This window comes from Eulemur rufifrons, chromosome 30 (assembly GCF_041146395.1).
Source record: "Eulemur rufifrons isolate Redbay chromosome 30, OSU_ERuf_1, whole genome shotgun sequence".
Taxonomy (NCBI): Eukaryota; Metazoa; Chordata; class Mammalia; order Primates; family Lemuridae; genus Eulemur; species Eulemur rufifrons.
This window is the reverse complement of record NC_091012.1, coordinates 16,435,994-16,463,159: the sequence shown is the minus strand read 5'-3', so window position 1 is coordinate 16,463,159 and position 27,166 is coordinate 16,435,994. Positions and strand designations below refer to the sequence as shown.

General features: G+C 37.9%; 1 pseudogene; it reads right to left on the bottom strand.

Moving 5' to 3' along the window:
• LOC138378794 (ATPase WRNIP1 pseudogene) overlaps positions 1-12,263 on the bottom strand; it is a 36,861-nt pseudogene extending 24,598 nt beyond the window's left edge.
• Positions 12,264-27,166: the final 14,903 nt, after the last annotated feature.

Sequence of the window (27,166 nt, the reverse complement as noted above, 5' to 3'; positions counted from 1 at the left end):
TATGGAGCATTTGAGGGGCATTTGAAGCCCGTCAGGTTTTATATCTCTGTCCTGGATGACAGTAGTCAGGGATGTACCTTAACTCCTGTTCTGTTGAATTTTTCTGCCTAGAGAAAGGAAACATCCAGAAGAACTTCTGTTTGCATGTAGCCTCTTAATGATAGATGCCCCTAAATTTTTATGCCCTCAGGGACAGTTTTTAAAAAATTCCCAGATGGTGCCAGCTTTCATGGTGTTATATATAATCTGTAAAAACTTGGCTGTTAATATACATGAAAATAAGACCTTATTTATAGTACGCATTCCAATAGCTTTCATTTGTAATTTTTGACTATGGGATACTATCAAAAGAATTGAAAAACCCGACCATGGAAATTGGACCCTATTACTCTGTGAAGAGTTTACTTCTTTAGAAATAATTACATGTTCATTCATAAGCACTTTTGTATTGAAAGGGAAAGAAATCATCGTGTCATCTATAAGCATGGCAAAAGAAGGAGGAGACCACAGGACAATACTAAGGCTCCTTTCTGATTTTAAATAAGGCTTGTGCAGACAGTCTGTATGGTGAAGGGCATGCATCTCTTCCTATTCCTCAAGTATTGTCTTCCTACTCCTTCCTAAGCCCTCTTTAGGTGGGAGTTTCCAACATCCCACAAGTGATGGATGGGGATGTTGTAACATAAGAGTATCCACCATATTAAAGGAAGGATTAATGGAGAGGAGGGTGTTGTGATCTGTGTTCAGAGGCAATGCTGTTTGGTGCGTGGCTACAAAGATTGTGGTCTCAGCAGTCCCACAGTGGCTATTTCAGAAGTTCAGTCCTGATGCAACCACAGCTGCTGTTCACAGAGCTGGGTGCTCCTTGTGGCTTAGTGTCTTCTGTTTAGATTTTGTGGCTCTGATCCTACCCTGCTCACCTCATTCCTGGAAATATCTGCTTTGTTGTCTGGTTTGTTCCAGTTGTTTCCTGGGATCCAGTTGTGTAACTGTGTGTCACAGGATTCCACCCTCACTACCTAAGTCTACACTGGCCACTATTTTTCTTGTTGTAGCCCCATGTTCATCTACTCCAGTGGAGCTGTGAACAATTCTAGTTACTTGATCTCACTCATTCTGATGCTGCTGAGGCTGCTTAGGAAGCTGGACATCTTGTCTTTGGTCTCATTGACATCATTTCTTTTGTGTGTTTTGCAGTCTAATACTACTTTTTTAATAATGGAAACACTTGTAGAAGGCACTTTTAAATACCTTAATGAACTTAACCCTCAAATCAAATTAATCAAGTAGGCATGTAATTCTCATTTAATAGGTTAGAAAATTAACACTGAGAGGAGGTTGAGTAACATCTTAGCTTTACACAAGTTCATGGTGCATTTTGAGTCTTAGCCTGGAGCTCTGCCTCTAGGTGTGTTCAATGACCTCATATTCTATTCTGTGTCTCTCTACCTGAATCCCTAAAGGTACACATTGCATTCTGAGTCCATTTTCTACTTAGTAATAGGAAACTTCCATGAAAAGGAGTTGCGGGGAGGAAAGAAGCTGTAGCTTGGCCTTCCCTGCCCTCTGCTTTCCCCCTGGCAGGTGCTAGATTTATCCAGTGAGCTGGAGCAATGGTGGATCCTGACCAGTCTTCACCTTGAACATTTGCTGTCATGCAAAGATAAACCACTCACTTTTTGCAGGTGTGATTTTTTTGTGTTATTTTTTCCTCTGGGCTTTCACAGGTTTGTACTGTAAACTAACATATGCTACAGATACTGAAGAAAATGAAACTATTGCCCACCTACCAAATGGAAACAACACTTTTTCGTCTTTTTTTAATTATAAAGAAATGCATACTGTAAAAAAAAAAGTCAAATTATACAGATCTTTATAAAGTGAAAGTCTCCCCTTTCCTCCAAACTCACTCCATTCATAGAAAAAATTATTGTTAACACGTTGGTGTTTATTTTTCTGGATACTTTGTATGAAATTATAAATATAAAAATAATTTAACATAAATTGTATCATTCTACATTGTTTTTTAATTTACTGTTTTCCAAGCTATAGGTCATTGACAACTGTTCATATGAGGACAAAAAATTTTCACTTATTATTTTTAATATCTTGGCCAATGAGGGGTGGTCCATTCAGTCAGCTGGGGGGGAGGAATTAAGATTTTATTTTAGTTCACACCTTGTTAGAAAGACCATAGTTACATAAGAATTTTGTTGGCTACTTCTGATTGGTTGAGCTTAATTTATGTGTTTTTTTTTAATATAGGCCTTTGCAAGTAATGGCTCAAGTTAAGTTTTACTTATGTTTGCAAACTAAGCAAGGTTGAGGTGACTAATAAGGCCTATTTCAGGGATTCTTCAGACCTGGTCTCCATTTAACTTAACAATTTTTTTAAAAATTTCATCTGCCCTGTCAACTTTAACTTGTAAATTTTAATTTTTTTGCCCATGTAGGCACTTGTATTTGAAGACATGTCGTGGTTTCAAACTGAATCAATGATATCATTGAATTGCCCCCATTTACTATAATAATAAAATGCTGTTCCCCAACTACAACAAAAGCTGCACATTCTGGGGAAGCCATGGTGGGGATGAAGAAGAAGTGAAGAGAAAGCAGACCTGTAAGCCACACATGCAGTTAAAACAAATTACATGTGGATAAAATGCATAATTATCTAAAATTTAAAATATTCAGAAAATATGAATGTTTACCTCATCCTCTATAATATGGAAATTATCAGGCAAAGAACAAAACAGAGCCAAATGCTTTTATTTTTGCTACATAAAAAAATAAGCGAATTTATATATTGAAATATTGCATGATCCTAGTGTAAACTATCAATAAAAATATATCAATAAAATATAACAATATATAAGGAAAATGACAATGCCTATATTGCAGGGAGTTAGCTACGCTCCCCGCAAAGAGGTTTTTTTTTTCTTTCTTCTGATCAGGTCTCTCAGGCAGAGGTCATCGCAAAGGATGAAAAAATAGTAGGAAACAGAAATAAAAGTAAAATAAGGATAATAAAAATACACAGAGCCAAATATATAGTTTATAAAGTAAAGGTTTATGAAAATAGATAAAAGGAGTGTATCCGGATTGATATATTTCTTCCTGCATAAAATATATCCAAGACTGAAACTCCACACAGGTATTTTATAGGGTAGATACAGGCTCCCGTTGCCCTTGCTTGAGCTAAGGGGTTCAAAACCAGCCTGAGCAAGAGTGAGACCTTGTCTCAACTAAAAAAATAGAAAGAAATTTGGCCAGGCAACTAAAAATATAAAAAAATTAGCCAGACATAGTGGTATATGCCTGTCATCCCAGCTACTTGGGAGGCTGAGGCAGGAGGATCGTTTGAGCCCAGGAGTTTGAGGTTGCTGTGAGCTAAGCTGATGTCATGGCACTCTAGCCTGGGCAACAGAATGAGACTCTGTCTCAAACAAACAAACAAACAAAACAAACAAACAAAAAATGCTAACCTAAGTGACTGCTAATTCTAGAGGCAGCAAAGAGTGCAGCTGGAAAGGGGAACCTCCCCTCTACCTTACCTCAGTCATCCCGGGGTTCCACTGTGTTCTGTAGAATTTATTCATCATCCATAATCTGAGCCGATAAATTCAGCTGGATTATTATCATTCTTACACCTTTGGCACATTTTCCTTGTGTTTCTGTTCATAACGGGTGAGGATATGACTACTGCATTATGAGTTTTCAGAGACCTAATGGGCCACTTGTCTGTGTCTTGTCCTAAAAAAAAAAAAATACACAAATCCAAAAAGCCTGTCCTAACATTAACCTTTGAAAGTTGCCTGTGATGGATGCTGACTTACTGACCTCCCTACTTCTCAACCCACAGAGACTGTGGAGGGATTATCAGGTTTTAGGGCACATGATAAAGATATGGAGGTGCTCAGTGAAGAGTCAGGTGGGGCCCTGTCCCACAGCCCTTGGGTGCAAATAAGAAAAATAAGGTGAATATGCAGCCAAAGGAGCCCCAGCAACTCCAGACTCTGGGCCTCTACACCATGACTGACAGAAGAAACAATGGCAAAGGTGAGACATCTGAAGGACTGAAATCATCCTTGGACCTCCCAGTGTCTCCCATTTACTCTGTGTTTACTGCCTTCTCCAAGCATGGGTAGAGGAACTCAGCAGAAATACACAAAGAGCACAGTATATTCCAGAATTCCTCACTCAGGAGCACATGCTACACCTGGAGGATCATTTTGGATGGGATATGGGGATATCTTGAAACTGTGTATGGCAGGTAGAATAGCAATGGATTCCAAATGAAAGTGGATCTTGATTGTGCATCAGAACATTATGGGGGTTGGGGACTGCCTGGAGTTGGGTACTGATATAACATGAGGGTAGGAGAAACTTTGGCAAAGTTTGCAAGACCTTCAGTGCTTCCTTCACTTTCAAATATGAGCAAGGACTCTACTCTTTCTTCCCATCTCCCAAGGGAAACAGTAAGTTGAGATATGTCCACACACTTAACATAAATTGTTCTACAGGAAAGAAGAGCTGCAAAGGAAGATCCTACTGTGGAAGATTCCCAGGAGACTTCAACTGAAGCATCAGCAAACTGAAAGGAAATGCACTCTGAGGGTGTTTTTTCCCTCTAGTTCCCTGCTCGTTTGGTCCTCATGGGTTCCCTGATTTGTTTTATTTCTGTGACCTTCTGGGGTGCGGCTTATCTTAAAAACCCAGGATGACCAAGAGGATTCCTCACACATGTGTACTTCTCTCTTCCTCTTTCTCCTCCTCCTCCTCCTCCTCGTTCTCCTTTTTTGCTATTATTTACATGTCCACCAACAGCAGGCTAGTGTGGGCACTTTGGTGCAGATGTTCAAGTGTTCTTATCAGATGCCTTCCAGGATGTAGAATCCTATATGCAAAAGCATGCATCTTTTAAGTTTTGACACATATTCCTTAATTATTCTTCAAAAGTTCTTTGGTCCTTTATACTCTGTGTAAGCATGTACAAACTACTGATCAGAAAAAGATATAGGATTAGGAACCATTTAATTTTAAAATCTGATGGTCACACAAAACACATATATTTTTAATTTAATTTATTTTTTCCAACCACCATTGAAGTTGGATGCTTCTTTGTGTGGGAAATGACCATTTGCACTTTTTTTTTTTTTTACTGTGAAATGTTTTCATAGGTCTTGCATCTGTTTGTTTTTTTATATTGTTTGTGTTTTTACTCTTTATTGTCAGGGGTTCCTAACATATTTTATTTGAATGCTGTCCCTCTCACATCATCCTAGGAAGCTGATTCCTGTCTATACATTCAAGAATAGATCTGACCTGGGTCTGGTCTCACAAATGAGCCGGCTGTAAAGAAACCTGAGTTGTGATCCATGGCCCTGGCAGAGCCTCCCATCAAGACAAGAACTGGGCTCCCTCTCACCTCATGAACAGATAAAGGATGGGAGGTGGATTTTTCCATGGGCCCATGCTGCATCCAAGCATTTTGGCCAGGACTAAACATTCATTGCCAAGTTAACAGTAAACAGGCCTGATGTTTGCTCATGATGTTCCCCAGATGCCACCAAGACATTTGTCCTGGCCACTTCCTCAACCTCTGGCAAAATGTGCTGATGTGAATGCAATCCCAGCTTTCTGCTTGCCAAGCATATATGGGGTCAGGCCTCCAAATTGAACAATCAGGCACCAGGCAAAAGATATTCTCAGGTTCCAAACCGGACTATCCAAAACAACTCAACTCTGCTTTAATAATAGAAATAATTAATAAAATAGATTTTATATCTTTTCAAAAGTGATATGCATATAAAAATTATTTATAGCCACTTTAAAAATATGTATGAAACTTGCAAATATCATGAAATTAGACTAGCATAAAACAGTACATTCTGTATTATTTTATTTGATTAAAAGCTAATAAGCAAACCAAATTCAGAAGTTTGATTTTTTTTTTTTACCATTGAGGAAGAAAGTATGGATTTGGGATTATAATATGAGGTATCTCATGGAGGGCTTGTAATATATTTTTTTTCTTGTGGCCACTGGAAGCTGGGTGTGCTCCTGTCAGATACTTCATTAGTATGTTCTGGTTGAGTATGTCTTATCCAAAATGCTTGGGACCAGAGGTGGTTCAAATTTTAGATTTTTAAAATTTTGGAATATTTGCACATTTGCATATTTGCAATAAGATATCTTGGGATTGGGACACAAGTCTAAACCTAAAATTTATTTATGTTTTATGCATACCTTATACACATGGCCTGAATGTAATTTTATAGAATATGTTTAAATAATTTTTTTCATGAAGTAAAATTTTTGTACATTAAAATCATAAGAAAGCAAAAATGTCAGTATCTCAACTATCCATGTGGGCAATCTGTGGTTGTATGGAGTCACCATCATTCCTAATTGTCTACTAATAATCAACAATTTTCTTATACATTTATAGTTAAAGAAAAGTATATACCATTAATGAAGTAAAAAAAAAATTATATGTTCAGGGTAGCTACGTAGCACAGTAGCATCACCAGAATATCTGTTTCAGCTTTTAAACAATAGCAACAACAAATAATGGCAGGCTTGCAGTTTTTACATATGATCTGTGATTTCATTAAAAGATTACTGCACACTTTCTTTTCTTTTCCTTTTTATTTGAGAAGAAGAATCAAAGCAATCAAGGGACCGCCAGTAAGTGGGTCCTCTAGAAATGAGAGGGCATTCTGCTGAACACCTAACATGTTTCCTCCAGAGTCATTTGCCTCATTAACAGTGCTTATCATCTCAGTAGTCTCTTTGATTTTGTAAACCATCATTATTTCTTGTTTTGTAAGAATGCAAAATACTCTTAGTCCTTCAGTAATCCAGCCACACGTTTCACCATGTCACCTATAGGTTGTTAACTTTTGTTAACAACATCTTCATCTTTCTTATTATCATGATTACTTTTATTCAGAGCCATTTTGGCTACTTCACCATATGTCAGTGAATAAACAACTGGAGCTTCATTATCAGTGTTATAAACTTCTTTAATATCCACTTTGTCCAGTTTACTGATGGTCTCCCAAAGTAAATGCTTTGCATGTGTAAGGAGCTCAGACTTTTTTTTTTCTTTTGATATGCCTAACTTCAATGTCATCAACTTATTCACCATTACCACTAAAAATAGTCTCAGGCCGGAGCTTGTTCAAGGCATGCATAATTGTATCTTTAGTAACTGTGTTCCAAGTGTTGGCAACAGCTATTGGCATCCTTCATGCTAAACTCCTTTATAAAACTTTCCACACTCACACCTGTGTTCGCTGCTGCTAGCATGCTCTTCAAGAAAGTGTTTTTATATTTACTATTTATTGATATAAGAATATCCTGGTCACATGATTAAATTAATGAAATTACGTTGGGGGAAAGCACATGGCATAAATATTACTTTTAATGAAAATTTTAGCTGGAAGACAAGCAAAATTGTTCATCATATTTGGAGAAATAAAAAAGAAATAACAAAGTCTTGCGGTTATTTTCCAGTCCAGTTTCCCTGTGGTGAGCATAAGCCACTGTTACAAAATATATGTTCAACCAATTAGAAAAGACATCCTTAGAAATCCATGCCTTTTTAAAGCATAACACTTGACTGGTAAAATGTTCACTCCTTGAAAACAGCAAGGAAACACACATTTGCCTATCACAGCAAGTTTACACTTACGCATACCTGCTGCATTACATATTCCAGCACAGTTATTCTGTCTTTGGCATCATTAATTCCTGCAGAGGCTGTCTTGTCAGCTGTAGTCAGTTTCTTTCTGGGGCAATAACATCAAAACAGTGATGTTTTATCAGCATTGTAGACTCATTCTGGCATGAAATTTTTACCAGCAGTGATTTTGGTAAACACATCAATAAATTTCTCCACTGCTTCATGATTAGCACATTTTATCACTATAGATCTTTAAAAATGTAATGTGATGTCTTCTTGCAGATAGCCTTTGGAATACTTACAGTTCTCTTTAATGTTTAGTCTATTGTGATCTTTTCTTGTTTTATGATCAACATACAATTAAGTGGCATGTGTTCACTGTGACTCTCAATTTACTTTTGCGATACACAATCAAGATCTTCATTTTTAGCTTTATGCAGTGTTCATTAACTTCTGTCTGCCACTTTTAGCATAGAATTTTAACTTTTTATCCATTTCTTCAGGTCATATATGTTGATAATTTCAACACTATCCTCTTCTGTAACATGTTTTACACTTATGCCACTGTCTGGTTTCTCTAGTAGATTGACTTTTTGTGCTATAGATAAATGTAAATGCTTCCTGCTTTTCTTATCATTGTTACCCATAGGAGTATCTGCAAGACTTGACAATTTAATGTATCTTTATACCACAAAGCAGAAAATAAGCAAAAACACAGTAAGCAATACATGTAGGTCTTGAAACTATGTGGGGCACCATGGGGAACATACCATTGCTGCCTCTGGCCTGCACACATGCCATTTTATTAAGTATTGCCCTTTGTGGGCCTGCTTGCATGGGGAAATATGGGTGTGCACAGAAAAGAGCTATTGCAGCTGAAGGGGACTGAGAGGGTTTTTTTTTTTTTTTTTTTTTTTTGCCCTTGAGGATATGGAATAAGCTGTGTCTTGTGCAATTGTATTATGACTGTGACTTATCACATTAGGTCAGATTTGAAACTTTCCACGTGTGTCATGTTGGCTCTGAAAAAGTTTTGGCTTTTGGAACATTTCAAGTTTCAAATTTTTGGTTTAGGGATGCTCAACCTGTCCTTGCCATTCCCATAGATTTAGGCATACATGCTATGCTTCAAGACACATATCTACTAAATTGGATCCAATTTTTTTTCCAGTTACTTTCAAGGCCAGTATAAATAGAGGTTTGTTCAAGATTCTGGAATTATGGCGCCCAGATTTATATCCTGGATCTCACCACTTTCTATCTCAGAGATCTGGACCACATTTTTGAGCTTTAGTTTTCTCAACTGCAAAATGTGTTAATTATGGTTCCCTTCTCATAGTTTCAGAAGGGATTAATCTTCTCAATAAATATTACCTGTTAAGTTGTTTCCTGTTTTTCTTTTATCTACGGGCTTTGTGGATATGGGTACTGGCTTGAGGTAAGCAAAGGAGAAAAATGAGGTTCCAGTCAAAGGCATTTTCAAGGTGAATAATGAGGAGATTAATATTATAGATGACACTAAGGGGCAGGAAAGAGAGGTAAAGGCATTTTTCCTGTCTATGGCCTCCCACACATCTCTGAATATGGAAGGTGGATCACTACTCAGGTAATCTATGAAAGAAAGAAAGAAGGGAGGAAGGAAGGGAGGACATAATTTGATGTACAAGGCCCAAGCCAGCAGAGCCCCCTGGGACAGGACAGAGATAGCAGTGACTGTAAATAATTCCATTTTCTATTTCTATTGTGTTTTTTATCTTTTCCCTTGGTTACTTATATATTTTTTTCTTTTCTTCCAGCTAAAACTAATTCAATCTTCTTTATAATTTCTGTTATTAAAAGAGAATGGTCCAATAATAGAGGATTGGTTGAATAAATGATGTATGCCCCTTCATTGGAACCTTAGGCATTTATTAAAAATTGGATTAAAAAACATGAGGAAATGCTTATGTGAGATGATATACTATTAAAATAGCAATTATATTGATAACTTAAAAATTATAGCCAATGTTGTATGGTATGAGCTCAAAATTTAAAGTCCATAAAAAGTGACCTGGAGGAACTATGCCAAACATTAAGAATGGGGTGTTGCTTATAGGGATTATGTGAAAAATTTATTTCTTTGGTTTCTTTGTATTTTTATAATTTCCAAAAGTTCTACAAAGAATGTTACTTAAAGCTCTAATTAGGAATGAAAATTCCTTTTAAATAAGCAATACAGAACTTTAAAGGAAGAATATAGTATGAGTCTGTGTGTTTCTTTCAAGATCGTGTTTTGTCTGTGCAGTGATTCAGAGAGAACCAGGTGATTTCAACAACCTGTGTGGTCATCAAAAAGGCATTACTTTAATGCATCACATAGGGTCCTAGACTAAATAAATAAGCAGCCACTAAACATTAGGAAGTCCACGAATGGCATTGACTTTGTAGAGGGTCTGTGAAGGGGGAAAAGCAGGTTTCAAAACACTAGGTCACAGTCAAATCTATTTTTAAACAGAAAATGTTAGCAATGTTATTATGCATGAGAAAAAGGTCCAGGGCACACACTCCCCTATTATTGGATATTTCTGTTTTTCCAATTCCTTATGATTTTAAAAATGTTGGGATGAACATCTTGGTCCTCATTTAAATTTCTCAAAAAATGCCTTCCTGGAAGTGGCTTAATGACTGTTATGGGAAGGAGAGCCCTCCTGCAATGATGGGCCCTAGGGTTCAGACCTCTCTGCAAAGTGCCTTCCTGGTAGCAGGTCCCCATGTGTCCTTCTCAGGTCACAGTTGGCCTCAGGATGCCAAGGAGTCTGATGCTGTGATCCCCTTCTCAGAAATTTCATGAATTAAGGTGCAACTGGTCTGCTTCCTGGTGGTCACAGGGAAAGGCTTTGGAGCATTCTGTGACCCTGAAGAATGACAGGGTCCCCTTGATGAAGAAGATGGAGATTGATGAAGCACAAATGATGTCTCCTCAGCATCAGAAATGGGTGCACAATCTATCCAATCACTCTTCTCTCCAGGTAGGTGCTGTAGTGAAGGCCACACTCCTACATGCGGGGGTATGTGAGTCTCGGAAAACTCAAAAAGAACTCACACAAGATGAGACCCATGCAGGAGTAAAATCTCAAGAACTTCCCCTGAAATGGGAAGGTAATATCATCTACTTTGCAGATTATTTTCTCACCCTTTCAATAAATATTCATTAAGTGCCTAGGGCCAGGCGTGGGTATGGGAACCTCATCCTCATGGAACTTTTGCCCTTAATGGTATATAAATAAGCAAATCTCTGCAAAGGTGGGAAGGCTCTGGTGAAGAGGACAAGGGCTGTGGGACAGGAGTCAGGAAAGCTCTCTCAGGAGAGGCCTCACCTGAGAAGACTACTGTGACACAGATTCTTAAGAACATGTAAAACTGTCATCATAGGATTAAGAATATCTCTTATCAAATATAACTTGGAGAATCAATCTAGCATAAAGTTTGTTGATGGCACCCCTGTCCATAGTTGTAGAACTTTTAGGGCAGTTTGTTCCTGTTTCTAAAGCTGCACTGTTGTCACTAATTTACAGCCAATTATAACAACCAAATACAATACTAAAACCCAAAATTCATTTCTGGATACTGCAAGGGGGTGGGGCGGGTTTCCTCTCTCCTGCCTGCTGACTCGGAACAGTGCCTGGAAGAAATTCCTGCCTCAGTTGACAGGTGGACTTCATGCTCAGCTAAAATCTCCTACAGAGGCCAGAACCAGTCCTCAGGCTGAAGGGCATGCCTCAGTGCCGGGAGGGGTGTTCAGCTGCTGTTAGACATGAGACCTCAGCATCTTATCGCTGGAGAATTCAGGTGTTCTTCGTCCTTCTCTGTGCTTTCCACATTTCTATACAGTTTTCACAGTTAACTTCAAAAATCTCAAAAAAACAAACAAACAAACAAAAAAAGAAAACCCTCCATACATGTGCTCTGTCCTATCCCAGACTCACCTTTCATGTATCTGACATTCTGTGACATTTTAGGGTAGTTACTAACTCAGTCATTTTCAAAGTTTTTTTTCTTCATTTTCTTTTTCTTATTTGATGTCATTTTCCTCCAACAATTACGTCGTCAGATACCAGGATGCGAAAATGAGTTGGTGGTTTTTCTAGGATAATTACAAAGTTCTAATGCATTATCATTACTTATTATACATGTATTCACATGATAGTCTTTTCAAAAATTTCATCAAAGCTTGAGTTAAGATTTAGGAGATAGAAGAAAAATTCATCAAAGTAAATATTCCTCTTCACATTAGCTTTTACCTCGATGTTCTGAAAAGTCTTGCACCCTTTGTATGAAACTGCCATTATTCAGTGCACTGTTACCTGCCACAGTGCCTACATCTCCTCGCTGACCATCTCAGACGTGCTTCTCTTGAGCTTGAACTCAGCCAACTCCACGTCTGCAGCTTGCCCAGCTCAGAGATGACCTGGTCCCACTGGCTCATCATGAGCTTGTGCTTGCTGTACACGGCAGCCCGCTCCTCCCCGTATTTCTCTGACTCCTTGGGGTCTTCACCTGTGTGGTCCTCAGCTCTGTCAGCTCCACCTCCCATTACAGGCCCTTGTTCTGGGCTGGGGCCTCATTCAGCTCATGGTGGATGCCTCCAACCTCCTCAGGAAGAGGGCGCTACTGGTGCTGCATCTGGGGGGCCGTGTCCCTCTGCTGGGTCAAGGTCAGCAGGCGCTGGTTCTCCTCCCCCAGCTGCTCCAAGCGGCTCAGGTCTGAGTTGTAGATGGCGACTTTTTCAGCTGTCTTCCGTACTTCTTCCACAGGGAACCATAGTCCTTCTTAACTACCTCCCGCTTGTCCATGGCCATAGCTTGCTGAGGATCTCGGATGACCCATTGTGCTTCAACACCCGCTGTTGGGCCCAGAGGTCTCCAGTCTTCTGATCCTCCTCGCGGAGTCGCTCCTTGTCCTCCTGCGACTGCTGCAGCAGGCCACGCTCCCGCAGTGTCATCTTTCAGCTGGGTCTCGGCACTCAGTGGCTGGCTGCAGAGTGTGTGGTAGAAGTCGGTCTCCTTGGCCACCTCCTTGCACCTCTCCATTCAGGGCGTTGGTGCGCTGGTTCTGCGGGCACCAGTGTGCATTGGATCCTCACCCTCTCCTAGTGGGGATTCAGCCTGCGACGGACCTTTTGTCGAAGGCCACCCATGCGTTGCAAAGGCAGGGACTTGTGCAGCTCCTTTTTCTCTCTTGGGTCATTGGGGTAGCTGGATGGGGAGTTTTTTACCTTCTCGTTCAACTGCCAGACAGTGAGGGGCTGGGGTGGGGATGGCGCCTTCCCTGTGGCGCCCACACTGCTGAGGGAGCTGCTGTTCCCCGAGCCTGAGGACATGGTGGCCAGGACACTGTAGGTGGAGCCCTTGTAGGCGGAAGCCTCAGCGTTCTGCGAGGTCCCACGACGCTGTTCAAGTAGAGAATGGGCAGCAGGTGAGTCTTCTCCAGGTCCTGGTACTTCCGCAGGTCCTGGAACTGGTCCCACTCCTTGGCCAAGAGCAGCTTGCACAGGGCTCCGCCTGGGCGCCTCCCACCTCCTGGGGCTGAGCGCTCCCCTGTCCTCAAGTAGCCTGAGCACAGCTTCCATCCCCGTCATGGCCTGGGCCAGGCCCAGCTGACGCTGAGCGAGCAGCTCCCAGAGCTGGGGCTCCATGGTGGGCGGCTGTGCCACCCCAGCAGACGCCTCCCTGGCTCCCCAAAGCCGCTGTGCGGGTGCCAGGGCTGTGGCCCTAGCGCGCGGTTAGCCTGAGGCGGCGGGGTCGTGGGCTGGGGCCTGGGCAGGCTGGGGGCCCCCAGGAGGCGAGTGGCGCTCGGAATCGGCTGCATTCCAGGCTGTGGAGCGCGGCAGCCTCGTGGACTGCAGTGGCGGCTGGGCTGGAAGCCGAGGCGGAGGTGGGGATGGCGGCTACGGCGCTCTGGGCGGCGGGACTGTAGGCGGGCATGCTGCCCAGCCCAGCCTGAAAACGCGTTTCGAAAGCTGGGCTCTTCGCTGCCCCCAAATAATTATACAACGCATGGAGGACAGTGCACAGGGCCCTGTTCGCCAGGCCCCAGATGGCTCCACCGGGCTCAGCGCCGCCTCCGCCCCGTGTGCCCCATCTGGGTTCACCAAGGCCTCTCGGCCATCGCCTGCTATGCCATAGCCCAAGCCCCCTGCCGCCCTGTTTCTTACTTGAATACCCATCTGATGACAGTTGTTAATCTCTGCGGCTCTGCTAAGTTATCACTTCTTCAGCCATATTATTTTTAATAATTTTTCTTGGGAATATGACATGTATATAGAAAAGTGCATGCAAACTAATTGGCTAGTTTAATAAATTTGTACAATCACCCAGTTAAGAAATAGAATAATGCAAACATCTTAAAACAACCCCACAGAAAAAAATTAATAAATCTGAAAACAGTAATTTCATAGAGAAAATTAATGAAATCAAAAGCTAGTTCTTTGAAAAGATCTGTGAGATTGATACATCTCTAGCCAGACTGACTAAGAAAAAAAGAGAGCGGACATGTATAAAAATTAAAGGAGGGCCATCACTAGTGATCTTGTGGACACTAGAAACATATATATTATGAACAACTTCATCCTTAGCAAATTGATAATCTATTAATAGATAAAAATGGATCAATTTCTTTTAAGGTACAATCAGCCAAAATTCACACAAGAAGAAATAGATAATTAGAATGTACCTATATCTATTAAAGAAATAAAATCAATAATTATTGACTTTCTAAAACAGAAAGCACCAGAACCAGAGACGTTATCTGATGTATTCTATCAAACCTTTAGGGAATAAATTATACCAATACTTTATAATCTCTTCCAGAACTCATTCTATGATGTCAGCATTATCCTAACACCAAAATCAGAGAAAAACTTTACCAGAAAGGAAAACTACAAAAGAGCAATATTTCTCATATATGTAGGTGCAAAAATCTTTAATAAAACTTTGCAATCAAATCTAACAATGCATAAAAAGAATTATAAGTCATGAATAAATGGATTTATTCCAGATAGACAAGGCTGGTTCAATATTGGAAAGTCAATTAATGAAATTCATCACACCACCAGGCTAAATAAGAAAAATCACACAATAACACTAATAGATGCAGAAAAATCCTTTGACAATATAAAACACCCATTCATGAAAAAACTCTTATCAAACTAGGAATAGAGGTAAAATTTCCTCAATTTGATAAAGAACATCTACAAAAATCCTTTAGCTAACATCATACTTAATGGTAAGAAACTAGATGGTTTCCCACTAATATCCAGAACAAGGAAGTTTATGCCCTTTTACCATTCTTATTCAACATTGCCCTGGAAGTCCTAGCTAATGTTAATACAAAAAGATCTGAAAAAGAGAGAGCAAGGAATCCTAACCACTAGACCACCAGGGACTGTTGAAGATCAGAAAAATAAATAAAAGATATATAGATTTTGTAGAAAGAAAAAAAAAACCTGTCATTTCCCAGATGATTAATTGGGTATATAGAAAATTTCTAAAGAATTGACAGAAAAAAAAAAAACTTTTGGAACTAATAAGTGATTATAGCAAGGCTGCAGGGTACAAGATTAATATAAAAAGTAATTCATTACCTGTGTACCAGCAATTAACAATCAGAGTTGGAAATGAAAACAATACCATTTACATAAGCACTAAAAAATTTAAATACTTGGTATAAATCAACAAAATATGTGAAGATCTATATAAGAAACACTACAAAACTCTGAGAAAAAGAAATCAAAGAACTAAACAAAAGATATATTTCATGTTCATGGATACGATGATTTAACATTGTTAAAATGTCAATTCTTAGCAAATTGTTCTAGAATACAACACAATCTCAATCAAAACCACAGCAAGTTATTTCGTGTATATCGACAAATTGATTCTAAAGTTTAAATGGAGAGGCAAAAAAGCCAGGATAGAAAACACATATTGAAGAATAATAAAGATGTCTGACAACACTGAATGTGAAGACTAACTATAAAACTACAATAATTAAGATAGTGTGGTGTTGGCAAAAGAATAGACAAATAAATCAGTGGGAGAGAATAGAAGGCCCAGAAATAACTATAGTCAACTGATCTTCCACAGAGGAGCAAAGGCAATTCAATAGAGAAAGGATAGACTTTTTTTTTTTTCAGTACCTTACTCAGTTCTTTCACTATCCTAATACTGTATATACTATTTTTTTTTTTTTTTTTTTGCTGCAAGTCATGTATTCTTTTTTTTTTCTTTGTTTTTCAGCTCATTATGGGGGTACAAAAGATCAGGCTATATACATTGCCCATGCCTCCCCATCCTCCCGAGTCTGAGCTTCAGTTGTGTCCATTCCCTAGACAGTGCACATCACACTCATCATGTAGGTGTGCACCCCTCCCCTCCCCCCACCGCATCCCCCCCAGTCAGAACTTCAAGCGTGTCCATTCCCCAGGCAGTGCGCATCGCACTCATCAAGTAGGTATACACCCATCCCTTCCACCCAGCCCCGACCTCTGACCAATACCCAATTGGTGTTAATCCCAAATCTGCACTCAGGGAAACCAGTTTGCTGGTGAGTACATGTGGTGCTTATTTTTCCATTCTTGGGATACTTCACCTGCACCCGAATGTTTATAGCAGCACAATTCACAATCGCAGAGATGTGGAAACAACCCAAATGCCCATTGATTCATGAATGGATTAGCAAAATGTGGTATATGTATACCATGGAATATTACTCAGCTATTAGAAATAATGGCGATATGGCATCTCTTTGGTTCTCCTGGAGAGAGCTGGAATCGATTCTATTAAGGATAGACTTTTGAAAATGTAATACTGGAACAACTGGACATCCACATGCAAAAAAAAATGTGGACACACACTTTACACCCTTCAAAAATGAACTCAAGATAGATGATAGAAATAAATGTAAAACAAATAAAACTATAAATCTTAGAAGATAACATGAGGGAAAATCTAGATGATCTTGGATTCTCAATAACATCTTAAATGCAGCATAAATGGCACTATTCATTACAGAAAAAAAGTAAGTTGGACATCTAAAATTAAAAACTTCTAGCAACCCAAGTGTCCATCAACATATGAATGGATAAACAAGATGTGGTGCAATATACAGATACAATGGAATTTTACCAGCCTTTAAAAGAAATAAAATTCTGACGCATTCCACAATATAGATGAACTTTGAAAACATTATGCTAAGTGAAATAAGGCACAAAAAAGGCAATTATTACATGATTTCACTTATTTAGAACAAATTAATAGAGACAGAAGGTAGATTAGTGGTTGGTTACCAGAGGCTATAAGAAGGAGTGAATGGGAATTATTGTTTAATGGGACCAAGTTTCCATTTGAAAAGATAAAAAATGCCCAGGAGATTGATGGTGATAATATTTGTACAGCTATGTAAATGCACTTAAAGTACACTGAAGAATGGTTAAAATAATAAATTTTTTATCATTCAAGAATTTTAAAGGTAAAAATATGATTTAGTATTTTTTTAAAGAGGATATCCAAGTGTTTCAATTTTTTATTTGTTTTCTTTTGCTGGAAGTGGATACGAAAATATACAGAGATAAAACTATAAGTTCAAGGATCTACAATGACTTGGTGGTAGATCATTTTGTATTATTGTCACCATAGAGCAAAAAAAAAAAAAGGTAACTGGGTAATGCATTTTTGAAGAAGAAACATTAGTGAGTTTGTGAGAATTTGGCTACTAAGAGACTTTAAACATTATCGGTTGCCTTGGTGAGCTGGCGGAACTAAGGGTCCTCTCCCTTAGCTTTCTGGGCTCAAGACATTATATTTTAAATTGTACCACCTCAATAGTGATGCACACAGCTTTCAGATCAGATAGTAGGACAGACACTATTTTTATAAACCAGTCCTTTCATAGTTCAATTTTCTTTTCTAATTCCACTTCAGGAAAAAGGAGGAATTAATCAACAAAGCAAACAAACTAATTACTGAGATCAGACCAAATGCTCTGGTAGGAATGATGTGAGTCTTCTATCACAGCCAGGATCAGCTATGGGCTTCACATGGGGCAGCTAAGAGGACAGTAATCAAAATATCACACTTTTGTATCGGTGATTATTGACTGAAAAAGATGATTTAGGAAAAGCAATACAGTTAGATAATATACTATTATGCAATTAAAAATAAAAACTTTATGAGGAAATAATGCTTGGGCTGATATCCAAAAGATAAACAAGCCACACACAGTGGCATGTCACATAGTCCCAGCTGCTCTGGAGGCAGAGGCAGGAGGATTGCTTGAGCCTAGGAGTTTGAGGTTGCTGTGAGCTAGGCTGACGCCATGGCACTCTAGCCAGGGTGACAGAGTGGGACTCTGCCTCCAAAAAAAAAAAAAAAAGAGGTAATAAAACAATTCAACAAGATACTCAGTATTCCAAAGGAGAGTATCATTTATTTGAAGGGAAAAAGCCATTTCGCCTGAACTAAAAATTGTAGTTACATCTCCTCAAGTTATTAAATATAGGAGGTAATGACTTACGGTGCTTCTTTAGTGGCCATTTTGATTTATGCTAAGATAATAAAGATCATATTTCTCTAGGGAATGTCAATGAAATTTAACGCTGTTTGTAATGTATATGCAAAACCAGAATTAATCATATATACTTTTGTTAAAGTTTCAAGGAGTAACTGGAGACTTGAATTAAGATTGACACAAACATTATTAGGAACTAGTTAAATTATAGGAGAACAACCATTTTAATAACATTTTAAAAGTTAGTTTTTAGTAACTAGTTAGATAGTTATGATAGTGATTATTTGATAACTAATCATAATAATAGTGATATAAAACTCATACCATAAATTAAAATATATTGGTGTCTCAGTAAAGGAAGATGACTTTAATTCTAAACTAATGCTGCATAAGAAAATGTTACTTTCCTTTTCTCTTTTACATTTTCTCAGTGTAGCATGATTTATTTCATTTCTCCAATATACAAGCTTTTAACTTTCACAGAAACCAGAAATATAATTTTTATGCATTTCTGCAATACATTTTAAAAATTTTATCAAAACAGATGAAATTTTGAGCAATTTTAACACAAAACCTTTTATATGTACCAGTATTCATGTTTGGTGTACAGTAATATAATTAAAATCAGTTAAAGTATTTTTTTTTTTTAGAAAACTGATATTTAAAAATATCATGTTTAAATTGTTTTATTGTTTCCTTCAAAATCAACTTATCCCTTGCACCCTAGCCTCTCGGAAGAAGATTGGCCTCCTGCAACACTCTACTGAAACAAATTATTGCTCAGCTCTTTAGACAATCAATCTTGGTCAACTGCAAGATTTAGATCCAAGGTCTTTGATATATCCTGGAAGGACTGTTGCTTTCCCAACAATGGGATTGTTGATGTGGAGAATTTTATTACTGACTTAGTCTATCCAAAGTGCTTGTATTTCAGTCCCTCCATCAAAGGAGGGATAGGTGCTACCATCAACCATAAAAACTAAGCTGGCACTGAGTTACAGTATGGCATAGCAGCTCATAATCTTACCAAGGGAGGAGCAAGGGTGTCCCTTGTTATGTATCTTAAAATCTCCTCAACTCCTGCAGTCTGACATCCAGCCCTACCAGATTACTGTGAGCAACTTGGAATGTAATAGCCAGTGGGGAGGGGGTGCATTCACCCGAGGCTCATCCTGTTTCCCCAGTGGTGGCTGCCTCAGCAGCAGGCATTGCCTCTCCTCATGTCTCATGTGTTCAATAGTCTCCACCAGTCATCTTTTGGTTCACCAGGATATTGTACTATTTATTTATCAAGCAAAACATGAGAGAGAATATAGAAGGTTAAAATACTGCAATTGTGAATCTAGGTGCACCTAGGTTGGGTGCATATATATTGAGTATAGTCATGGCTTCTTGATGAATTGTGCCTTTAATCAGTATGTAGTAGCCATCTTTGTCTTTTATTATTTTTGTTGGTTTGATAGCTAAGTTATTGGAAATTAAGATTGCCACACCAGCTTTCTTTTGGTTACCATTTGCTTGAAATATCGATTTCCATCCTTTTATTTTCAGTCTAAATGCATCTGTGGAGGTTAGGTGAGTTTCTTGAAGACAGCAGATACTTGGATTGTATTTTTTTATCCATTGGGCCAGTCTATGTCTCTTGAGCGGGGAGTTCAAGCCATTCACATTTATTGAGACAACTGATAAGTTAGACAGTTTTTTGTTCAGCTTGTTGGGTAGAACTTCATTGTGATGTTCTCTCTCCTGGGCCATTGTGGTATCTGGAATTTGATCTTTAGCTCTTGAGTAGTTTTACATTCGTGGATCTTTCTTGTGCTGATCCGTGTGTAATTCTCTTTGGAGGGCTGGTTTTGTCTTGGTGAATTCCCTCAATCTTTGTTTATCTGAGAATGTCTTGATTTCTCCTTCATATAGAAAACTTAGCTTAGCTGGGTACAAGATTCTAGGCTGGGCATTATTCTGTTTCAGAAGCATGAAAATGGGGCCCCAACCTCTTCTTGCTTGTAAGGTTTCAGCTGAGAAATCTGGCGTAATTCTGATGGGTTTTCCTTTGTAAGTTACTTGTTTCTTTCTCCTTACAGCTCGGAGAAGGGACTCTTTAGTGGATATTTTGGTCAGCCTGATGACTACGTGGCGTGGTGTTTTCCTATTTGCTATGAATCTCCCAGGGGACCTTTGAGCTTCTTGAATCTGTATGTCTAGAGTATTGGCAAGGCCTGGAAAATTTTCCTCGATTATGTCTTCAAATAGCTTGTCCAACCCTTCCTTATTATCTTCTTCACCCTCAGGAATGCCAATAACTCTCAAGTTAGGTTTCTTCACATAATCCCACCTTACTAGATCTCAACCAAATGATAGATAACAATACTGTAATAGCTGGAGTCTTTAACACCCCACTGACAGTACAGGACAGATCCTCTAAACAGAAAATAAACAAAGACATAATGGACCTAAATAGAATGCTAGAACAAATGGGCATGGCTGACATCTATAGGACATTCTACCCAAAGTCCACAGAATATACATTCTTCTCATCAGCTCACGGGACATTCTCTAAGATTGACCATGTCCTAGGACATAAATCATGTCTTCAAAAATTCAAAAAAATAGAAATTATACCATGCATCTTCTCAGATCACAGCGGAATAAAAGCAACAATGATCACAAACAGAAACCCTCACTCTTACTCAAAGTCATGGAAGCTAAATAACCTTCTCCTGAATAATTATTCTATAAAAGAAGAAATCAAGATGGAAATCAAAAATTTCTTTGAATTAAATGACAATGGAGATATAACTTATCAAAATCTATGGGATGCAGCTAAAGCAGTCCTGAGAGGAAAATTCATATCCATAAATGCCTATATCAAAAAGACAGAAAACATGCAAATAGACAACCTAACGAATAGACTCAAAGAGCTGGAGAAAGAAGAACAGAACGATCCCAAACCCAGCCGAAGGCGAGAAATTACTAAGATCAAATCAGAACTAAATGAAAAGGACAACAAAGAAACTATAAGGGAAATTAATAAAACAAAAAGTTGGTTCTTTGAAAAGATAAACAAAATAGACACACCTCTGTCTAGACTAACCAAGAGCACAAAAGTAAAATCTCTAATAACCTCCATTAGGAACATGAAAGGAGAAATCACAACCGATGCTACAGAGATACAAGATATCATCTATGAATTCTACAAAAATCTTTATGCACACAAACTGGAGAACGTGGAGGAAATGGACAAATTTTTAGAAACACATAGTCTTCCCAGGCTCAAGCAGGAAGAAATAGAGTACCTGAACAGACCAATATCAAGAACTGAAATCGAAACAGCAATAAAAAACCTTCCCAAAAAGAAAAGCCCTGGTCCAGATGGGTTCACACCTGAATTTTACCATACATACAAAGAAGAACTGGTGCCCATCTTACATAAACTATTCTCCAATATTGAGAAGGATGGAGTTCTCCCCAACACGTTCTACCAAGCCAATATAACATTAATACCAAAACCTGGAAAGGACACAACAAAAATAGAGAACTACAGACCAATTTCCCTCATGAATATAGATGCAAAAATTTTCAATAAAATACTAGCAAATCGAATCCAAGTACTTATCAAAAAAGTAATCCACCACGACCAAGTGGGCTTCATCCCCGAGATGCAGGGGTGGTTCAACATACGTAAATCTATAAATATAATTCACCACATAAATAGAAGCAAAAACAAAAACCATATGATACTCTCATTAGATGCAGAAAAAGCATTTGACAAAATTCATCACCCTTTTATGATAAAAACGCTTAACAAAATAGGCATACATGGAACCTACCTAAAAATGATACAAGCCATATATGACAAACCCACAGCCAACATCATACTGAATGGGGAAAAACTGAAAGCACTCCCACTTAGAACTGGAACCAGACAGGGCTGCCCATTGTCTCCATTACTTTTCAACATAGTATTGGAAGTCCTTGCGAGAGCTATCAGGCAAGAGGGCAGAATCAAGGGAATCCAAATAGGGAAGGAAGAGATCAAACTCTCACTTTTTGCTGATGATATGATGTTATATCTGGAAAACCCCCAGGATTCAACCAAGAGACTCCTGGAATTGATTAACGAATACAGCAAAGTCTCAGGCTACAAAATTAATATACACAAATCAGAGGCATTTATATATGCCAATAACAGTCAATCGGAAAACCAAATTAAAGACTCAATACCCTTCAAAATAGCAACAAAGAAAATAAAATATCTAGGTATATATCTAACTAAAGAGGTAAAGGACCTCTATAAGGAAAACTATGAAACACTGAGAAAAGAAATAGCAGAACTTGCAAATAGATGGAAAAATATACCATGCTCGTGGATCGGAAGAATCAACATTGTTAAAATGTCTATACTACCCAAAGTGATCTACAGATTCAATGCAATCCCTATTAAATTACCAACATCATTCTTTACAGACATAGAGAAAATAATTATACATTTTGTATGGAATCAAAGAAGACCCCGTATAGCAAAAGCAATTTTAAGCAACAAAAACAAAATGGGAGGTATTAATTTGCCAGACCTCAAACAATACTACAAGGCCGTGGTTCTTAAAACAGCCTGGTATTGGCACAAGTGCAGGGACACAGACCAGTGGAACACAACAGACAATCCAAATATAGAACCATCCTCATATAGTCACCTAATTTTTGACAAAGCGGGAAAGAATATACCCTGGGGACAAGAATCCCTATTCAACAAATGGTGCTGGGAGAATTGGTTACCCACTTGTAGAAGACTGAAACAGGACCCACAGCTTTCACCTCTCACAAAAATCAAATCACGGTGGATAACAGACTTAAACCTTAGGCGTGATACAATCAGAATTCTAGAAGAAAATGTAGGAAAGACTCTTACAGACATTGGCCTAGGCAAAGAATTTATGAAGAAGACCCCCAAGGCAATCACAGCAGCAACAAAAATAAATGAATGGGACATGATTAAATTAAAAAGCTTCTGCACAGCCAAAGAAACAGTCCAGAGAATAAACAGACCACCTACAGAATGGGAAAAAATTTTTGCATACTACACATCAGATAAAGGACTGATAACAAGAATCTATTTAGAACTCAGGAAAATCAGCAAGAAAAAATCAAGCAACCCTATCAAAAAGTGGGCAAAGGACATGAATAGAAATTTTTCAAAAGAAGATATAAAAATGGCTAACAAACATATGAAAAAGTGTTCAACATCTCTAATCATCAGGGAAATGCAAATCAAAACCACAATGAGATATCACATAACCCCAGTGAGAATGGCCTTTATCAAAAAAACCCAAAACAACACATGTTGGCGTGGGTGTGGAGAGACAGGAACACTAATACACTGCTGGTGGGACTGCAAACTAGTGCAACCCCTGTGGAAAGCATTATGGAGGTATCTTAAACAGATTCAAGTAGACCTGCCATTTGACCCAGCAATCCCATTACTGGGCATATACCCAAAGGAAAAAAGGTCATTCTGTAACAAAGGCACGTGTACCCAAATGTTTATAGCAGCACAATTCACAATAGCAAAGATGTGGAAACAACCCAAATGCCCATCAATACATGATTGGATTAGTAAACTGTGGTATATGTATACCATGGAATATTACTCAGCTATAAGGAATGATGAAGATACGACATCTCTATGGTTCTCCTGGAGAGAGTTGGAACCCATTATATTAAGTGAAGTATCCCAAGAATGGAAAAACAAGCATCATATGTACTCACCAGACAATTGGTTTCCCTGATCATCACCTAAATACAAATCTGGAAACGACACCAATTGGACATCAGACTGAGGTGGGGGGTGGGGGAGGGGATGGGGGTATGCCTACACAATGAGTGCATTGCGCACCGTTTGGGGAGTGGTAACACTTGAAGGAGCTGACTCGGGAAAGGGGGGGTGGGGAAAAAATATGAAACTATTGTTTTTAAAAAAATACTGCAATTGTGCTGAAAGACATTCTCTTGAAAAAAGTTAAAAATGCTGACTTTTCTTATCTCATTTGCATCTAGCTATGACCTAAGAAACAATCCTTATCAATGAGATGCATCAGGATTTCTCGGGACCCTCTGAAAGATTTTATTTCCTCAGCTAAAGTACCAGATGTCTTCACTGAATGCTTATCACTTCACTCTGATCTTCAAGATGAATGTTTTGTCTGCAGCTCGACAAGAACATGAGGAAAAGGCAAGGGGAATCATTCATTCTGACTTTATTGAACTAGAAAACTAATTCAAGGATTCACCTTCCTTTGAGTTTCTTGTTGGGGGGATGGGAAATTAGTCCTCTATAAGTCCCTGTTGGTTGTGTTTTCTACATTTTGCTCCTAAATTTTATCCTAAGTGTTAAATTTTGTATAATTTGGTTGCCTATAAGTAGATTAGAAGTCTAATATTTGTTCTCAAAATTTATATTTTACTTCATTGTCAGTTTCTTTTGCAAGAAACATTTATTGTCAAATTATTAAGATGTCAAAAAATTTTATATTAATTCTAAAAGCTAACTTTATATGTATAGGCATATACACTGCATATACATATTTTAACATATATATACACTCATATACAAACATATTGAAATATTTATATGTTTCATTGTGAAATTTATCAGAAAAACAAAACACCAAAGAAAAATTTTAGATGCTTTGAGCCAAAGTAAAATTATAAAACAAAATCAATTTTATTTTTAAAGAGGTCAAGAAGCTAACACTTTACAACTGCTAGTTAGAGCTTTTGCAAATATATTTCAATTGTATAAAGCAGTTATATAAGCCAATTTTTCTGCAGGGTGCTTATAGACATTAACTCATTAGAAATGGATCCACTGGACTCTCTCAGGCAATTGTTATTTTTCTAAGCAGTCCATTTTTCTTATTCTGTGTATGAGTTTATAAAGAATTTATATGTCACCATTTTATACTTTTATGGCATTTAAAATTTTGTTCTGCTCAACAGCAATTTCAGATAGTGTTAAACTGAGCTGTCATATGAATGGTAAGATATTTGATATTTCTTGAAAAATATATCTTAAAAACAAATAGTAAGTCATACTTTCCTATTTTGTACAAAAACAAATATGACCCTTCTTAATTAACTTATTCAGAAGAAGGTTCTGTGCTAGTAGTTTTTTCATAAGGACTGACAGCACAGTAGTGCCCAAGTACATATTTTTGTGTAACCCAAACTCATTATAAATTCACAAATATTTATTGAGCTCTAAATGCTTATAAAATACTGTGTCTGCCTTCAAAACCTCTATAGTCTGTTGGAGGGTAGAAAAAAGAAAATGGGCTATTGCAGTATAGCATATGTTCTAGCAAGATAGATGATGTTGTGAAAATACATATGAGGGACACTGAACCCAGTTTTAAAAATGGAAAAATGTTTAAGCGAACCCTACAAGAAGAAGTAAGAGTTAAGTAGATGAAAATGTACAAAAGGGACGAGTAGACACTGAGCTGAGAGAGAAACATGGCATAACTCTTTCTAGCCCCTGCATGTTATTTAGTTGAATATATTGCATAGGAGGAGAGAAGATGTTATAGATGAAAAAAGAGTAAAAGACAATTTATAGAGGGCTTGTGTATTATGCTAAGTGATTGGATTGTATTTGTAGGGCAATGGAGAACTATTAAAAGTTTTAAGAAGGGGAATAATAGAACGAGAGTTGCATTTTGAAACACCGCTCTGGTCACAGGGCAAAGATTAGATTTTAGTGATGTGGGATTTGAAGACAATAGACTGGAGGTAGGGGCGCCAGTTAACAAGTTGTAACATTTTCCAGTGATAGGCAGTGGTCACCTAAACTAAGCACATGTCAAAATAAAGATCTGTGCATGGATTTTCAAGTTGAGGAGAAAGATAAATACCTCAAGACTAATGTTCTCCATGATATAGATCACAAGTTAAAGACAAACGGGGGTGTAGACTAGACAGGCTGAACAACAGATGCATCAGAAAATGGAGAGATAATTGAGAAGCCTGGACGGTCCCAATCTGTGCCATATGATGGGGTTCTTCACATGGGATTTTCTAACACCTTTGCCCCTAAATACTTACATTAAGATGTTCTTTTGTTTTTGTTTGTTTGTTTATGCTTTGTTTTAGATACCTGTCAATTTGAAGACCTACCCCATGTCAAGCATGTAGAAATTCATGTACATTTTGTCACCTAATATAGTGAAAAACTCAATGTTTTCAGTTATTTTTTTATGAAAGTGCAGCAGAGACCTGTCCAAATATGTATATTTACCAATTGCCAGAGGAGGAACTTATATGAAATTTTCTGATTCTAAATTCCTTGGATTTATGAAAACTTTGCCTGGTAAGATAAAAGTTACCTTTTCATATATATGTATTTTTTTTTTTTTTTTTAGCCAAGATGCAATGTAGAAAAACAGAATAAATTTATACCTGATCTTGGAGAACTCCACTTTTCAGGTTTATCAATATTCTTTATTGTATAGCATGTTGAACAATTTTTCATTAAGTGAGAAAACTGTAGGGGCATCTCCAAAATACATAAATTAAAAAAATTGGAAATATATGTGATAAGTTAGACAGCAGCATATGGTATATCAAATTTTCAAATGAATTAAGCAAACATTGTTATAATTATATTTGGGTATCTTTTTAATTCTATAATTTAATTTTCAAATATGTTACCAATATCATCAGTTGAAATTTGGAACAATAAGAAAGAAATTACAAGACTATTTTCTTTTCTGTTTCTATAAAATAATAAAAACTATTTCACATTCTTTTTTTCTCTTTCTCTGTGTGAAAAACTTTATTGTGATTTTGCTTTATTGGTGTGGTATGGAATTGAACATGCACTAAAGGTGGTAGACATTTCTTTGACCCAAATTTTCTTTCTAATGTAGACAAGCA